General features: G+C 46.8%; 1 protein-coding gene across 2 annotated transcripts in view; it reads right to left on the bottom strand.

Annotated features, from left to right (window-relative positions):
• The window catches only part of SH2B3 (SH2B adaptor protein 3), a 48,975-nt gene that overhangs the window by 33,724 nt on the left and 1,061 nt on the right, over window positions 1–14,190 (bottom strand). The gene's annotated exons all lie outside the window — the stretch shown is intronic.

Genomic DNA, 14,190 nt, shown 5'->3' with positions numbered 1-14,190 from the left:
AGTCAGAGTAACCCTGGCACACATTACTACAGCCCTTGTCTCCAGGCACGGTGCCCAACAACAAGCATCCTTGTCACGTAGGGCTGTTTTGAGAGAGGGAAGGGAGCTCCCTCCTTCTCCAAGTCAGCTACCAGCAGAAAAACATCTCCTTCCCACCCACGGCGAGAACAAGCAACAGCCAGGGTTTTTCTTTTTGCAGTGCATTTACCTAAAAATAAAGCCCAAAAGCCAGGCCTCCGAGAGAAATGTCTACAGGACAGGAGCTGCACACGAAAGCTACCTTTCCAGCACATGTTCCAGGCCCAGGAGACAAGAATTGCTTTGCCGGAGCAATAAAAGTGGGTGCACAAGCGCATGAGAGGGGCCATTCGTCTCTCGCTGTGCTGGGAGGTATAAAGTGCATTCATGTGGGGGCCCGTCCAGCCAGCAGCAGATTAGGACATTAAGACAGCCGTGAAACAAGACAAGCACACCTCCCATTTAGCTCAGATCTGGACTGGAAGGTGAATTAATTCACAGTGACCGGCCAAAGATTACCTAGTGCGCTTCAGGACAATGTGAGGATTTGAGCCTGGGACATCTAGTCCAGCCCTCTGACCAGCGTACCCCACTGGCTCTCAAATGAGATATAAATCCAAAGGAGTTAGCCGTGTCACACATTGACACTGAGAGATCTCTGTCTTTCGGTGCTACACCTCTGAAGATGCCAGTCACAGCTGCTGGCGAAACGTCAGGAACTACAATGCCAAGACCACGGCAATAGAGCCCGGAAAACCCACAACAACCATCGTTTTCTGGCCGTGAAAGCCTTCGACAATGTATTAGCTGTGTTAGTCTGTAGTTGCAAAATAGTAAAGAGTCCCGTAGCACCTTTAAGACTAACCAACTTTATTGTAGCATAAGCTTTCGAGAACCACAGCTCTCTTCATCAGATGCCTTTGGTGATGAAGAGAGCTGTGGTTCCTGAAAGCTTATGCTACAATAAAGTTGGTTAGTCTTCAAGGTGCTATGGGACTAAATGAGATATAAAACCAGCTTAAGCATGAGGTCAGAGTAAGCATGCAGGCTACTGTTTTCCACAGAACTTGGGCAGAAGAATTCTGTTAACCACAAAAGGCTTGCTCAGGATCTAAAATAGTTTGCTAAAAGAATCGTGTAGCTCCAAGCCACACAGATGAGCAATACACACACTGCAGAAAAGTTGAATTTGTCAAATTGACACAGGTACCTCTGTTATGGAAATATCATCTTTTGCTGTTGATGTAATTCTGGAAATATCACATTTCTGCTTGACCCAGGACTGAAAGAACGATGAAATTTACAAGCCAAAGAACTGAAGATGACCAGATCTTGCACGTCAAAGACGGTTGCAAATACAAGGCTCTGATTCTGCCAAGGAGGTGTACTATGGGTAGAGCCAGTTTGGTGTACTGGTTAAAAGCAGCAGGACTCTAATCTGGAGAGCCAGGTTTGATTCCCCACTCCTCCGCTTGAAGCCAGCTGGGTGACCTTGAGTCAGTCACAGCTGTCTCGGAGCTCTCTCAGCCCCACCCACCTCACAGAGTGATTGTCGTGAGGATACTAACAACACACTTTGTAAACCGCTCTGAGTGGGTGTTAAGTTGCCCTGAAGAGTGGTATAAAAACTGAATGTTGTTGTTGCTGTTGTTGTTATTATTATTAGAAGGAGAACAGAAGGACAGCACTTTTGAGAAGCACTAGCTTAGGACAGGGCAACCGCCACAGCACCCGAAAGCATGGAAGGGATTTGAACCCGGGCCTTTCTGGTTCAGCTCCGACACCATTCACCGCTAAACCCACAAGTGTACACTGAGGTTTCTCCAGCAGGCCAAAAACACACCCTCAGGACTGTTGCAGGTTCGGAAAATGGCACAGAGATGAAACCTGAAGCCCCGATCCGAATCGGACGTCACATGCACAGGAACTGAGGAGAACTTGCAAGCCTTGTATAACTGTTACCTGGAACACAGGATGTGGAGCCCGGACTCAGACGGTGACCTCTGTGATATGTGAAGTGATCGTCAGTTGCTCAGGGGCTAGCAGATGGGCGGCCTTCCAAGTGGACCCACCTCAAACTGGACCAAACTCCAGAGGAAACTGCGGGGCAGGTGTGTCATACTCATACAATTTAGGGTCAGAACTGTCCCCTACACCATAAACTTTGGTGTATCACTAGTTAGTAGAGGAGGTTACAGAAACAGAAGAACTGACACGGCAGGCAGACTTGTTGAAAATGCATTTCACGGGACCATTTGTTTGAAAGAACATACAGTTGCCCAGCTAAATGTCCTACATACACAGGAAGAGGTGATACGCTCAAGGTTCTGGAGACCAGTCACGAACACACACACATACACAGTCACAAAGCTGGAGAAATGTAAAATCAGGTGACGGCAAAAGAAATCAAAGGCACTTATTTATGCAAATAGGAGTGAGCAGGAAGGAACCTGGAAAAGGTGAGAGAAACGTATCAGCTGGACATTCAGCCTCCACAAACAACTGGACAAGTAGCGGCCTCTATATCTGGGGTCAGCGCCCCCCCACCATTGACTTTAAGAACCACATTGAAAGCTGCTGCTATTGTGAAATTCCTGGTTCTTGGTATTTATTCACTTTATTTTTGTAGCCCATCTTTCTTGCCAAGACTGTGGGCGGATTACAACATTTTTTAAAAATGCAATAGGAACAGCATAAGACAGACAACAAACAGCGCAATAAGAGGGGATCACAAACACAGAAAACTGCAATAAGCACAGTATAAGACAGGACACACAAAATGAAAAATCTGAGCATGCTTTTTTCTATCAGCTTGAAAGCATTCTGAATCATGCCACAATGAGGGTAAAATATTCCAGAGCATTGCTTGCATAACAGCCAACAGATTACATGATTCGGGACGTCTGTTCTGTGCCTTAGACCAGGGTGTGCAAACACACATGGAGGGGGGGAGGGGGGGTCGTTCTTCATGGGATTTTCCCCTTCAAAACCCAATCACCAACACTTGTGCACTGCCCTGGCAACACGGTTTCCAAAATAAGAAACTTTATTCTTCAGCAATTAAGGCCAGGAGTTGCGGTTCAGCTGCTTCGAGTCTCCCTCCACCCCCGACTTTCCCGGAAATGACCAAGGATGGAAAAACGCTGCGGTTTAATAAATGACAAACTAAGCTTTTGACACGTCTTGCCTTCCCTGGTTTCTCTTGCAAAATGTAGAAGGGAAAAAACAGCTTCTCAGGAAAAATTACGAAAGCCCCAACCCTGTTAACCTTCGAAGAATATCAGAACAGAGACGCAGTCACAGCTCGGAGGCAGGGGGGGGGGGCCACGCAGGGCGCTTCACCTTGAAAGACTCCTTTCTGGGCTTGGGATTCTCGGATGTTTCACATGGCACAGAAAAATAAACCCCGATTTGCCGCTGAGGGTACGCTCCACAGCGAGCCTCAGTCCATCCTGGCCCTCTTATGAGCAGCCCTGCACCACGCACTTCTTTCCAAACCCCCGTCTGACACTTTCGCAGTCTTAGGTGGGCATTGAAAAAACTGCCATGTGTGAGGAAGCCTTGGACTGGGTATGCAATGTCAGCAACGAAGAGCACTTGCAAAAACTGAAGGCGTCCTTTTGACCTGCAACCGGCAAGTTCACTCCTGAAAATAATTTCCTGAAGATATTGGTTTGGTAATAGTTATCAAGCAAAATGGTTTCCAAAGTGCAGGGCTCAGCCCTGGGAGACAAGCAGCAGTAACAGAGAAAAAGAAGCCTCTGAACATAAGCAGAGTGCATTTCCTCTAATAGTAAAGAGTCCAATAGCACCTTTAAGACTAGCCAACTTTATTGTAGCATAAGCTTTCGAGAAGCACAGCTCTCTTTGTCAGATGCATCTGTAGCATAAGCTTTCGAGAACCACAGTTCTCTTTGTCAGATGCATCTGTAGCATAAGCTTTCGAGAACCACAGCTCTGTTCGTCAGATGCCTTTGGTGACGAAGAGAGCTGTGGTTCTCGAAAGCTTATGCTACAATAAAGTTGGTTAGTCTTAAAGGTGCTACTGGACTCTTTACTAGAAGGTTCTCAAGCTCAGTGCCCGACAGGATCCATTTATGCAGAAGATCTCTACACCCAAGTCTCCCAGACAGCCAATGCCAATCAGAGCGGGCAAGACTGACCAAGCGGACAGCTGCATGTGCTCTTCCACCCCCACCCCCACCCCTTCTTCAGTTGTGTATTTGGTTTTGTTTTTAACCTAAATCGGAAACATGAAGAGCGCAGGAAGAACGCCCTCGCCTGGAAAAGAGGAAGGCACACCTCAGGGTAGAACCGGAGCAGGCCCTCCCCCCCTCCCCCCATGAATGAACAGCAACCTTGCACAGGGGCCTCTGCTTTCCATTCACAAAGGCACCAGCTGGGGACTTCCGACGAAAGAAGAGCCGAGCTGGGCCTGTGGTTAGGCCTGGGAGGGAAGCATGCACAAGCCCAAGTTTCGTGGCCCAGGGACAAAACAACGTATTGGAAATGAGAGGCAGGTTGCATTCCTATCCCCCCCACTCCTGTCAATTATTCATTCCCAAGCACAGAGCAGCCAAGGTCATTGCCTCTGCTAAATACACCCACAGGTTATCAGTCCACAAAAGGACACTCAGCATACTTCTCAGTGCTAGTTGTTCACAACCCATGAGGAAACGAGGGGCAGCTTTTCTAGAGATTGTTTGATCACCTGGAGGCAAGCCTGACTTGCCCTAGGCGATCAGGAGTTGGAACTGCAGCAGTTCACACACATCCTTCACGGCACTGATCTCCCCCATCTCCCTCTGATTCTCCAGCCAAGCGAACTTTCTAGATTGCAAATGCTTTGTGGGTCAGGGGCCAGCTTTTTATCTTACGTTTATTAACCATTATACATCTTGCTATACAAATAAAAAGAACCTCTGCTATATTATCAATGGGCAATTGGAACGCCATCATTCAGCCTGGGGAGAAAAGTGCTTAGGGCCAGCTGAGTAGTCTTTGGAGAGCAGCAGAGATGCTGGAGCGGGAGCAAGAGAGATTTCCGGATGGTGGATGTTCCAGCGTGATAAAACAGCATCTCTCCAGGGACGGCTGAAGGCTTTTATGGGCCTTTGGGCCCAGGACACCCCGGGGTACTTCCATCACAACCCCCTCAAGTGGACCTACATTGGAGGGAGCACTGTTTTCATGCGCTTCTGGTGGTGTCAGGTGGGGAGGTGTAAAAAGCACAAAAGACTCAGTGCTACGCTTCTTCTAGCACCAGGAAACAGGTGATCTTTCCAGGAGCCCCTGCAATGTTGGGCTAAACAGGTGGAACGTCCAGATAAGGCATCAAAGCACCAGTCCCCAACCCTCGGCACCCTCCCCTCACCAGTCAGTCCTCCCACTGGGAAATGGGAAGCTCAACGTGGCGCCTGCACTTGAGACAGGGCCTCTGCCAATCTGGGATCCACCGCCGGAGATGTCCAACCACACCACGGCAAGCCACAACACCAGCCCTGGGTCTCTCCCCATCCTCACGTCCTGGAAATGCTAGGCACAGCCTCAGGAAGGAATGCTCTTTCTCATCCTAAGTTTGGGAAATAATTTGAATCTGCATTTTAAGGCGGCTTTTAGGACTGATTTGCTGACCATGCCCAATATTTTTTAAAAAACTGTAAACCACTTTAAGTGTTTGCAGAAAGGCACGTCAGAAATTTTAAAATGAATTCAGCAAATTAGGGTCCAAAAGGCCGTCAGTTCCAACTGTTCTTAAAGACAATACTGGTCATCCTCCCTAGAACTCATCACAGGATAATCATTAATCAATGGAATCCAGATGACAGACACGGGGAGGGGGGGGGAGGACACCACTAGGCAGTGCACAGCCTAGAGTTCATGTGAGGCAGCCAGTTCCTTCTGCTTTAAGGACATTGTGGGGAAGGAGATTCTCAAAGTCGTGGAGGCAGAGGAAGGGGGAATTTCTTCCTAACTACTCCAAAAAGCCAGTGTGGCGTAGCGATTAGAGCTGTACGTCTACCCCAGCAGATCAGGTGGTGTTGGCTTTTCCAAGGGCAAGAAAGGGTTAACATTTCCCTTTCTCAGCGGGCAGCTTTTCTCCTTGAAGAAGCAATCTGAGCAGGCAAATTTGCAAAAGAAAAAAAAAGTTGTTTCAAGTAACAGGTAGCTAAGCTCTCCTGATGGCTTTCTTTCAGTTGAATCTACCTCAAATGACTGTTTTGAGGATAAAACAGGGGACTTTCAGGCGCTACTGGACTCAGCTCTTGCTCTCCTAACGCAGACCCACCTGGCTGCCTACCTGAAACCATCATTTCTTTGAGTGATTCTCGCCAACTTTTGGAGTCACTCCAGTTGTACCCTGAAACAGGCAAGAAACTCTCTCTTTCTTTTCTAACTCTCCTCCTGAAGTAACATCTGGATGAATAAATCAGAAAGGATGTTTCTGTTGGAGATCTAACTTTTTACAGTGTTTTTCAGCATGATGGCAAACACTGCTCCAGCCCAGAAGCTGACAGCACGCGTCAGCTTAGGGGCGGGGGGGACACACCCAGTGTTGGGATTCATTACTCTAGCATCCTTTCAACCAGCCCTGAGGAGGTGCAAGCCAATCTATTCTGCTCCAGAGGCGGTCAGTTTTAAGACTGTAGAGTCCAGTAGCACCTTTAAGACTAACCAACTTTATTGTAGCATAAGCTTTCGAGAACTACAGCTCTCTTCATCAGATACATCTTATGATGCATCTAAGGAAGAGAGCTGCGGTTCTTGAAAGCTGACAATGCATCTGACAAAGAGAGCTGTGGTTCTCGAAAGCTTATGCTACAATAAAGTTGGTTAGTCTTAAAGGTGCTACTGGACTCTACTATCTTGCAGCTACAGACTAACACGGCTAACTCCTCTGGATCTGTGAGTTTTAAGATTGAGATCTTTTACTTTGAAACTTGAGCCTCTCTACACTTTACTAAGTACCAAGGGACGTTCAAGTGAACTTCATTTCACATGTTCCCCCCCCTTAACTTTCCATGCACTTGATCACACAGTCACACTTCAGTTTGCTCGGCCTCACGTGTTTGATATCAGTTCCTCCTCAACTGCTAAAAGTATCAGTTTCCCCCACATCTATTCACTGAAATGCAGACCTTGGCACTTTCTCACACCTTAAAGAAATGCAAATTGGCAATTCAAAGGATCCTACAGTACTTGTTCTTGCAGCAAAAACAGAGTGGAATTGGAGCTTTGCTCTTCGGAATCACTTGCAGATGCAATCACACAAAGGGAGCTCCTGTGAAATCAGCATTCCCGTGCATTGAGCAAGAACAGCCTGCACGTGAATTGAGGACTACACATACAATCCTGCACTTGAGCGTCCCTGGGTGCTTAGTAACATGTAGAGAGACTCCTAGACTTTATTCTGGAAAAGTTTGGTCTCCTGTGACAGTTCCAGAACTGGATCCCGAAGTAAGAGCAACACATATTGCAGAGCCCAGGCATTACAAATTAATTTGGTAACTTGACCCAATGGGCACTAGGAGACCTTAGGTCTCACAAAGGCACCAAAACCAATTATTCAAGTCTGGGTTGCCCAATGTGGTGTCCACTAGTACTTCCCCCAGGCACCCACCAAGCTTTTCAGAAACGGGGCAGGGCCATGAAAGACTTTTCTGCAGGTGTAACTACAGCTACCGCCACTGGAGGACCAGAAGGACTAGGAAGTGCCCAGCTTGCAGTTCCATCTCCCCTTCTTTTTATTCCTCCTTCTCCTTCTACTTTCTCCTCCAAGGCTTGTCTTCCTTTCTTTTTCTTCGCCTTCTGCAATTCTTTTGCAAGCAAGGAAGGGCTGTGGCTCTTGCTGCAGCCATTTTGGGGTGGTGCTTACCACCCTGTCTCAAAATGCTGATGGTACCCACAGGGGTAAAAAGGTTGGGGACCCTGGTTCACGTTTAGGACACCCAACCATAGAGAGCATCCCCAGTGTTCACCAGCGCCATTTTGACGTCTTTTCAACACGGGGAAACAGCCAAGTGACACAACACAATCTCCGAGCACCGTGGCAGGAATGGGATTAAGCCAGTCAGACATAATAAACGAAATCCGGCAGGCACGATATAGTGGTTAGAGTGCCAGACTACCATCTGGGAGGCCCAGGTTCAAATCTCCACTCTGACATGGGTAACCTTGGGCCAGTTGTACCGTCTCAGCCTAACCTACCTCATAAGGTTGTTGTGAAGATAAAATAGAGGAGGGGAGAACGTGGTGAGTCATTCTGAATCCCCGTTGGGAAGAAAAGTGGGGTATAAATGAAGCAAATAAATAAATAAATAAATACACATTATCATTATCCATATGCTACAGTCTGGAAGAAACAGTGATATTTCATAGCCACCCTCCCACCCATTGGGCTGCCCAGATAGGAGAAGGAACAGTGATATGGGCAGAATACTGGTATAGTATAGAGGGCTGTTGAGATTACCAACATGTGCACAAAACACTGTGGAAGCCTGAAATGTGCAAAACAGTCTTTTCATTGCTTCCTAGTACCCCCAAGTGAGTTCTGTGGGGAAAAGAACAGCTTCTACAACCACTGGGGGCCAGCTGGGGAAATAGTAAAGAGTCTAGTAGCACTTTTAAGACTAACCAACTTTATTGTAGCATAAGTTTTCGAGAACCACAGCTCCTCAAAAGCTAACGATGCATCTGACAAAGAGAGCTGTGGTTCTCGAAAGCTGACGATGCATCTGACGAAGAGAGCTGTGGTTCCCGAAAACTTACGTTACAATAAAGTTGGTTCATCTAAAAGGTGCTACTGGACTCTTTACTATTTTGCGACTATAGACTAACACGGCTAACTCCTCTGGATCTATGACAGCTGGGGAAAGAATCCTACCCCTTATTCTGAACACTGGTGGCTCCCTGTGTTTCTTCCACCCCCTACATTTTGCTATCTGGAACATACATCAAATCTCAGGCACACACTTGCTTTGTAGACTTTCCGTTACTAATCCCCTTTTCCTTTATATGCTGGAACTGAGCATCCTTTTGGAAACTTCCGCTCACCATCGCAAAGTCCAAATTCTTCCCTCCCCTGACAGCGCAGTGACAAGCCAGGATGTGACTTGGGAGTCCCACCTGTGCTCCAGCATGTATGAGGAAGCGGTGTGCATGGGAGCTGCAGTGCCAGAGCTCTCTGGGCACGTACAAGCCTCGTGACGCTGCCTGTGAGGAAGTGCTGAATCAGAATATCAATTTGTAAGTTCACCTACATAGCAAGTTTGAGACACGCTCGTCGCAGTACCATTCTCCAAGCCATTTGAGCACATTTCTCTAACCACAACAGCTGAGCCAAGCAATGCATGCTATAGTAAAGGTTGGGGAGTTTTGGGGGAGGGGGGCTTGCTCCTCATCTTAAAAAAAAAAACACCCTCCAAGTACCAAAGAGGAACATTGCATTCAAAGAATGTTGCTTCTTCCGGAAGACATTCACATCCGATACAGCCCTATGAAACTATATTTAGCTTATGGGGGGGGGGGGGGAGAGAGACAGAGGGCTAATCCAAAACCTCAGCGTCCCTGAGTTTAAATTCAAGTTCTGTTCTCTGCCTTCTATTCATTGTTGGCCTGCGTACGCCACATGAATGGATTTCTGTTTAACATCTCTTGGGTCCCTGAAGACATGGAACAGTGCAAGAGTGTGCGAGCGTGTGCACGCACATTTTTATATTTAAAAGACCCGTTGCCCCACCAATTGTTCTGCTCAGTTGTGCCCCGTGCTGGCAGCCACAGGACGGAGGGGTCATGGCCACTGGCAGACAGCGAGGGGATGCCTCATTCTGCACTGTTAAAACTCAAAGGATTCTTTTGCTCTGCAAGTAAATGGAGGAAGAAGTCAGACCTTTCAGACACCTCTGGGCACAAGCCAGGATGGAGAGAGAGAGAGAGAGGGAGAGGGAGAGGGAGAGGGAGAGAATTTGGCTGCCTTTTCAGAGGATGCTTTGAGTATCTGACAGGGGCCAAATTTTGCAGACGCTAAGAGCCCGCGGGCATCTTGCCCACCACAGAGGAAGAAGGAGCTCAGTGTTTGCCTTTGAACAGTTCATCCACCAGCAAAGCCAAGCCAAATTACTTGAGCAGCCAAAATTCAGGGAACTCCCAACTAAGTGGAAAGCCACACAAGGGCAAAATGCTACCCTCTCCACCACCTCAAACCAAGGCTGGTCCAAGGAAGAGAAAACAGAACCGTCTGTGGTGTGGGTTACATGAAGAAAGGAAGTAGAGCCACAGATAGAAGACAGTCGTCTCCCCGCACCCCCGGCCCCGGCCCCGGCACAAACAGAAAATATCATGGCAAAGCATCAGACTTCTCCTGAATTGAGGCAAACCACAGCTATGACTCGATGGCGCTTTCCACCACCACCACTGGTCACTGGTAGTAGTGGGTGGGGTAGTCTTGAAGAAGACCTCCAAGTGACTCACAAGAAAATTCTCCCCACTTCGCCAGGACACCTGCTCTGAAGTTCCATCCATCCATCCATCATCGAATAAAATACCAACTATAACACAACGGAAAAACAAAATCTGGGACATGATAGTAACGGATAAAATATCAGCCCAAATAGCGACAAACGACAATCCAAACTTTCAAACCAACTTCTTAGTAAAATAGTTTCCTTGTTTTGATTACATCTCAAACAACACATCATCAGAGATCTCCATACCGGAAAAGCACATGGACTTTGTGTTCTATTAACATCTGTAATACATCTATCCCCGGATACAGGAGTACTTTTAACAATTAGTAAATAATGTCTGAGTTGAAATGTGGAATGTTTAATTATGTTCTGTTGTATAAAAGGTTAAGTTTTTTTAAAAAAATTAAAAATAAAAAGTTATTTTTTAAAAAAAGAAATGCCTTCATAAAATTTGACCTGCATCTCAGAATCTACTTGTCGTGTCCTCCCATCAAAGAATCACATGAGTTAAGTTTCATGAAGTTAGCAGGGATTCTTTTCTCAAGATCACCACAACTCAAATTTAAACTAGACCAACCGTGGTAACTACGGCAACATTCTCACCAGAAACCCCTGAAATTTAACCCGTGTGAAGGTGAGGGTAATTAGTTGTTATCAGGACCCAGTGGAAACGACCCTAATCCAGAGGACAGATCCATCCTAAATGGAACCTCCATGTTCCAATGTAATATACCTGTGAATATCAATTGCTGGGGGGATAACAGGAGCAGGACTCAACTTGTGAGTATTGCAGGGCATCGAATTGGCCATACTAGGCAACAGAATGCCAGACTACATTTGGCCATTGCTCTGATCTAGCAACTAGTATTCTAAGATAGACTGTCTCTGAACATGGGGGTTTCATTTATTCATAACAGGCAACAGGAAGCGACAGACCCCTCCTCCACACATCATCTGCTTTTAAGTTTGCAACCAGTACTATACTTGTGAAAGCGAGTTACACAAGTTAATTAGTAAAGAGTCCAGTAGCACCTTCAAGACCAACCGACTTTACTGTAGCATAAGCTTTCGAGAACCACAGCTCTCTCCGGCAGATGCATAACCAACTTTACTGTCGCATAAGCTTTCGAGAACCACAGCTCTCTTTGTCAGATGCATAACCAACTTTACTGTAGCATAAGTTTTCGAGAACCGCAGCTCTCTTCGGCAGATGCATAACTAACTTTACTGTAGCATAAGCTTTCGAGAACCACAGCTCTCTTCGGCAGATGCATAACCAACTTTACTGTCGCATAAGCTTTCGAGAACCGCAGCTCTCTTCGGCAGATGCATAACCAACTTTACTGTAGCATAAGCTTTCGAGAACCACAGCTCTCTTCGGCAGATGCATAACCAACTTTACTGTCGCATAAGCTTTCGAGAACCGCAGCTCTCTTCGGCAGATGCATAACCAACTTTACTGTAGCATAAGCTTTCGAGAACCACAGCTCTCTTCGGCAGATGCATAACCAACTTTACTGTAGCATAAGCTTTCGAGAACCGCAGCTCTTTTCGGCAGATGCATAACCAACTTTACTGTCGCATAAGCTTTCGAGAACCACAGCTCTCTTCGGCAGATGCATAACCAACTTTACTGTAGCATAAGCTTTCGAGAACCGCAGCTCTCTTCGGCAGATGCATAACCAACTTTACTGTAGCATAAGCTTTCGAGAACCACAGCTCTCTTCGGCAGATGCATAACCAACTTTACTGTCGCATAAGCTTTCGAGAACCGCAGCTCTCTTCGGCAGATGCATAACCAACTTTACTGTCGCATAAGCTTTCGAGAACCGCAGCTCTCTTCGGCAGATGCATAACCAACTTTACTGTAGCATAAGCTTTCGAGAACCACAGCTCTCTTCGGCAGATGCATAACCAACTTTACTGTCGCATAAGCTTTCGAGAACCGCAGCTCTCTTCGGCAGATGCATAACCAACTTTACTGTAGCATAAGCTTTCGAGAACCACAGCTCTCTTCGGCAGATGCATAACCAACTTTACTGTAGCATAAGCTTTCGAGAACCGCAGTTCTTTTCGGCAGATGCATAACCAACTTTACTGTCGCATAAGCTTTCGAGAACCACAGCTCTCTTCGTCAGATACATAACCAACTTTACTGTAGCACAAGCTTTCGAGAACCACATCTCTCTTCACCAGATGCATCATCAGACGATGCATCTGGCGAAGAGAGATGTGGTTCTCGAAAGCTTATACTACAATGAAGTTGGTTAGTCTTAAAAGTGCTACTGGACTCTTTACTATTTGGCAACTACAGACTAACACGGCTAACTCCTCTGAACAAGTTAATTATACATAATGGTTGTTGTGGGTTTTCCGGGCTGTATTGCTGTGGTCTTGGCATTGTAGTTCCTGACATTTCGCCAGCAGCTGTGGCTGGCATCTTCAGAGGTGTAGCACCAAAAGACAGAGATCTCTCAGTGTCACAGAGATCTCTCAGTGTCACTGGGACACTGAGAGATCTCTGTCTTTTGGTGCTACACCTCTGAAGATGCCAGCCACAGCTGCTGGCGAAACGTCAGGAACTACAAAGCCAAGACCACGGCAATACAGCCCGGAAAACCCACAACAACCATCGTTCTCCGGCCATGAAAGCCTTCAACAATACATAATTATGCATACTTTATCTATCCTGAACCTGCTGCCCATTGACTTAACTGGATGCTCCCGACAACCAGTGTTTTGGAAGAGGTTTCCTGCTCCACTTTCTCCACCTGCACCTCTAACACACCCACCTTTATTGTTCTTCTTGAAGGAAATCCGCAAGCATGCAAGCCTTCTCACAGAGGGAATTTCCTCCTTCCCTCATTCATTCTGGTTGCCCTCCTCAGCCCAACACCTTGAAAGCCCAGTGCTAATATTCACAGGGTTACTACTTCTGCCCACAGAGGTTTCATTTAACCATCCTAACAGCCATAGATGGACCCTCTTCTCCATTAATTTCTCTAACTCGGTTTAAATTATTATTATTATATTTGAATTTATATACCGCCCATCCCCAGGGGCTCTGGGCGGTGAACAGTTAAAATCGATAAAAACAAGAACTAAAATCAATATACAAACAATAAAACAAATTAACAAAGTGCAGTGGTGGGGAGAACCCTCCCCCACCCCAAAGGTGGGAGGCCGACATGACACCGCCCCCTTCAATCACCGAACGCCTGGCGGAACAGCTCTGTCTTACAGGGCCGGCGGAATGATAATATGTCCCGCTGGGCCCGGGTTTCCATTGACAGAGCGTTCCACCAGGCTGGGGCCAGGACTGAAAAGGCCCTGGCCCTGGTTGAAGCGAGGCGGGCTTCCTTAGGGCCGGGGACCACAAGTAAATATTTATTCGCTGATTGAAGCGATCTCCGGGGAACGTACAGGGACATGTAATCTAATGGCCATCACTGCACACATCCTATGGCAATAAATTCCGTAACTGAAATTACACATTATGTCCTGAACTATTTTCCTTTTAAAAAACCAACAACGTAAACTATAGCGACCGATCTCACAGAGAAGGGTGCCTGAAAGCTCAAGAGGTGGAAATGTTCGATGCTGCAGGAGCCCCATGAAACACAACCAACAGCAAAAAGGAGTTGTGTGTCAGAGGAGAAGTTCCACCAAGGGGCAGACTTTTCCAGCTGCTCAATCCCACCCTAGC

This window comes from Eublepharis macularius, chromosome 13 (assembly GCF_028583425.1).
Source record: "Eublepharis macularius isolate TG4126 chromosome 13, MPM_Emac_v1.0, whole genome shotgun sequence".
NCBI lineage: Eukaryota > Metazoa > Chordata > Lepidosauria > Squamata > Eublepharidae > Eublepharis > Eublepharis macularius.
This window is presented reverse-complemented; position numbering and strand designations above follow the sequence as displayed.